The sequence below is a fragment of the Larus michahellis genome, chromosome 1 (genome assembly GCF_964199755.1).
Source record: "Larus michahellis chromosome 1, bLarMic1.1, whole genome shotgun sequence".
Taxonomy (NCBI): Eukaryota; Metazoa; Chordata; class Aves; order Charadriiformes; family Laridae; genus Larus; species Larus michahellis.
The window spans coordinates 72,259,691-72,264,724 of NC_133896.1; positions in this window are offsets into that span (position 1 = coordinate 72,259,691).

Below are 5,034 nucleotides of genomic sequence, written 5' to 3' on the forward strand. Positions count from 1 at the left end.
TACTGGGCGTACTGGGAAGGACCAGCATCTGGAAGGGAAAGCTTTGTGAATCGCCTGTTCACGCTGTATCCTGTCTTCTCCCATGCACACCCCCCCAAACCCGCCCCCCCCCGCCTTTTTTCTTTTTCCTGGTCCATTCCCCCTTGAATTCTTTAATTTCCTGGGAATGAGTAATTAAGAAGATCAGGAATATTTTTTTTCCTCTCCACAAAGCTTTGTCACGTGCCCCGTTGAACTTACAGCAAGTTACAAAGAAAAATACCCCAGGGAGGGTTTAGATGCTCTTCAGGATTTCCAGCTAGGGCACCTGGCATCTTTGCTTTGCCCGTGTGCCCAGTGGCCTGGAGTTGATAGGAGGGGAGAAAGGAAGAAAGAAGTGAGGAGGTGGGGTGGAGGATGAGGGGGGAGATGAATACCAAGTGCTCAGGCAAAACAAGAGACAAAACAAGGTCCCCCACCCCTGTGCTTTTTCCCTTCTCTACCTCCAGTATAAGGTGTACTGTCCCTAGGCAGAGTAATTTCTAAGAGGTGGTTTTCCCCTCCAATCTATCCCACTTCTGAGCTGGGACCAGTGTGTGTGCCTGCATGTATGGGTATGCATAAGTGATAGAGGGAGCTTACCTATGAAAACTGGCAGGCACCGTCTCTGGGGATTTCTGCTGCCAGGTAAGATTTGGCTTTTCTTCTTCTCTTTGCTGAGTCACCTTTTAAAGGAGAATGTCCTTTAGCTGGGTTCTTTGGTAAACAGTCTCTGTACTGGTCTCCTACGTCCACCTATTCTAGCAAGCGCGGCTCCTACGCCTGCGGGCTGACACACAATAAAGGCATGTCTAAGGAGGCTTACTGCAAAGCGGAGGAGTTTCCAGTGGGGGGAAGGACTCTTTTTCATTGCCTGGAGTTTGAATGAGTGGAGGGACGCTTCAGGAACTGCCTGGCGGCATCTCAGCCTGCTGCATGCATGCTCAGGGACGGGCTCGTCCTTGGACCTGACCGCTGGGCACAGCCCTACACACCGGTCCTTCGGAGGGTGAGTGCCGCTGACACCTGAGCTGTGCCACAGGTGAGTTATCGGCCGTGCTGGTGGTGGGACGGAAAGCAGAGCCACCAGAGAGGGCTCCGGCACCCCGGGCAGCTGGAGGCAGAAGCATGAGGAGGGGTCGATGCCCCAGCTGTGAGCCAGGGTGACAGGCCGGAGGAGGTGTGAGCGTGGCCAGCAGCCATCCTTCGGGCAGAGTATCACCTGCCTGGACTTATTCGGTTGTCATAAGCGTGATGAAGTTTGTAAGGACCCCTTCAGTCCAGGGCACCCACTTCAGTGTCCTTCCTTCCTGTTAGAATGACCGGTGGTCAAATTCTGCCCTCTAGTTATTTCAGCGTTCCCACAAAAGGCAACTTTACGGTGGAATTGCCTTGGTTTGATTTGATCCTTCTGAAGTGTGGTGGTAGAACATCATGTTCTTCCCTCCTCTAGCTTTGCAGAGACTAAAATGTCTCAGCTTTTAACAGCTCATGCTTTAGTCCTGTCTGAAAGAACCTCTGCTCTCTGCATCTGTTTTGGGGATGATGGTGCAGAATACATTAACAGAATTAGGCTCTGTTTTCACTTGACTCTTCCTTGACTATCATACAGTACAGCATCTTTTTTAGGACAAAAAACTGCCTTGTAGTGCTTTTTTCAGTGGCTTGTTTTCTTAGTCTCTGGTAAAAGTTACAAAAGGGATTTAGAAGAACTAATCCATGGAAACTCCATTGATTAATTGTCGTCAGAGACCCTTGAAGATTTCAGAGTGTTCTGCAAGCTTCAGAAGATGCTGCTTTTGTAATTAGGAAATAATGCTTAGATGGTATTTGTTGAAGGAAGAGAAGATGCATTCTCTATGTACACGCATTTAACTCTTTATGCTTTGGCACACTTGGTTTTGTTCTCCCCATATGGTTATTTGCTTATATAACAGCTGAATATCTTTACTGCCAGAAAACCTGTGTTTTGGAAGATTGTGTGCAGGTTTAATAATGTCTGATAAAACCAATTAATATATTTTTGTCATTGCCAGTACTATGTGGTAACGATGCTCACTTAAAACAACAAGCAAACCTAAATCTAAATCTTTTGCCAAGCTTGATTCTTGCTCATGCCTTATTTTTAAACTGTTAGTGAGTGGATAGAATGCACTTTACCCGTATAATAATATCCTTTCATTCAGGAGTTTGTCTTCCAATAGATCTAGCTTTAAGACATTTGTGTGTGTGTGTGCATATATGAATCCAAGCACAGACACTTCTGCAGTTCATACATGTGTTAGGTCACATTAGATCATGATTATATACATCGCAACTGTGCGCGCACACGCACGCATATATACGGGGAGAGATGCATGGAGCCTGCTAGATACAGAAGGCTTGAATTTAGCACTGTCACCATTGAAAGGGTTGAATTTGGCCAAGAGTGTTTCAGTGGTGATGAGGTGACTGCATTTATCTTGTCTTTTTAAAGCATTAGTTAGAAAATAGAGAACAAAGCCGACCTTTCTTAAAGAAGCAGAGTGCCACCAGCTGAAGTCTGGTTCTTTGTTGTCATCAGCCAAACTGGTCCAGTAACCCGACCTCAGCGAAATGTGCCACTACACAGGATTACATTTTGCTGGCATTCCTGCCACCTCTGGGAAGGAAGAGCTGATACGGGCCGTCTGTCCTCATATTCCATGGCACTGGAGAAATACGGTATCCAAGATACGGCACAAAACCTAAGGCTGTTACTGTACCCGAGTCAGTAAGAGACCACCCTTACTAGCAGGGATGAAACCAGAGCTACCTCTGATCTCCCACTTCAGTTGGCAGCGTATTACAAATACTCCCAGCACAATACTAACGGCACCAAAAAGTATTTGAGTGGCATAGGGCAAGTTCATAATTGAAGTGAGACACCCATATTCATGCTGGTCGCACAAAAAAGGAGAGATTAAAGGTAGCGTTGCAGTGGGCTGTGGTACCGCTGGGCATACTGGGCTGCTCCCTGCCTTGTGTCAGCAGTTTCCCGCAGAGGCATCGTCAGGGCAACAGAACTGATGCTCTGAGATATACGGCTGCAAGTTTCTCTGGCCCAGAAAACCAGTGACCTCCTTAAAGCCATGCCATGTGAATGATTTGCCATACATATTCTGATAAGAAACGGTAATAATTTTTATACTGTAATGATTTTTTATACTGCTGAGTATAATTTTGTTTAAGTACCACTGTCCTTTTGAGTATTGTACCCATGGATTCGTATGCTGCTGCCGAGCACCAGTGTGTCATATTCCACCCCTACACCTCCACAGCATTTCCCTTTTTTTTAATCAGCCCTGCACATGGGGTGCAGTGGGGGAGACTGTGCAGGCCCCCCATCTTCTGCTGGACCTGCTCAAGCTGGACATTGCTTCGCTCAGAGATATGGACAATTCACTCAGCTGTGTTTCAGATGTTTTCTGTTTTCGGTTTGGTTTTTTTTTTTTTCATTCCTAGATTGCTGTAGTAAAAATATGCAGAGCATTTCAAACTTTAAGCTAAAGGCTATTTCATGTGCTTACGTGGTGGCATACCTTATGTGAGTGTCATGGCCATGCTCACAAGTTTGAATGAATTCATCCTCACACGAGTGCCGTGAGGTCCACGCTGTCGGTCCCCTTTGCACACGTTCAGCAGCGGGGCATAGAGAGACGATGTGACTTTTCCCAAGATCCCAAGAAAGTCAGCAGCAGATTGGGAATGGGTTATAAGTTTTCTGCAGCAAGCACAAACCATCCTTCTTTTGTTATTGTTGTTTTAAAAAAAATCTGTATGCTTATTAGGGTTGACAGGGAAATGCACTGCAGTCCCTGTCAGGGCAGCATCAAATGCAAATATTTCTCTTCTGTGTAGTCAGTAGCTCTTATCTCATCTGATGTGATGGAGAAAATGTTGATGCCACAGACACAGTCTTTTTGCCTGGTCAGTATATGAACAGAGCCCGGGCAATATTTGCATGAGCAAGTCTTGTCATCTAGATACATTTCTGTGGTTTTTCACTGACATTTCTGGAAGCACAAGTGAGTGCTGCGCAGACCCTTGGGAAGCCATGAATACGTGTGTATGTACATGCATATATACATACACATAAACCCATATATAGTTTTTGTTTATGTAAGATCTGTGTCTTTCAATGAACATAAAAGAATAGGAACTTCTCCTATTTGTATTTTCAGCCACTAGTTCTATAAAACATAGTGCTGCTTAAAAGTGAACACAGAAGCTGATTTCATAAATATTTTCAGATCTGATTTAGAGATTGAAATTAAGAACAAAGTACTGCAGTATGTGAGTAGAGGTTTAAGAATTACTGATATCTTTTGTTCTCAAAGTGCGGTATTTAAGTTTTCTTTACTTCTTTGTATTTACCTGCAAAGAAGGAAATTCACATTTTTCCTGCAACAATTGACCACTGAGCCCTAAGGCCCTATCTAAAATGGTAAAGGGAACTAAACCTCTTTATTCTTGTGTAACTCATTAGCTAACATCAGACGATTAGAGCTAATGTTTCAATCTAAAACGATTCAAGTCCCTCATTAACGGGGCTAGATTTCCTTTGATCTAATTACTTAATGTCCCAGATATATGGGAAAATCAGAGATCAGCTCTGAGAAATCTCTGCAGACATGGTCACATCTAGAAACGTGAATTTACATATAAGCTCCAGAAATGTTGTTTAAAACGTTAACAAGCCTCATTTAGCCTGCCGGTAATGCTTGGTCAAATGTTCGGTGAAATCACATTGATGATAGCTGGAGAACGATGAGGACTGTTTGCCGAGTATGATTTAATCTTCATTATTATAGGCAAGTGGATTGCAAATTTCCATAATTAAACAGCCAGTGCACCGGTCAGATTCTGTTGCAAAGTTTGATAATTGCTGTCGTAGGGAAAACAGTGCAGCGGGGTGTTGCTGTCACGTGACGAGCTTTTGAGGCTGAGCTAATAGGATGCCCTTTTAAAATGTTCTCCATGTTTTCTGGTTTAGAG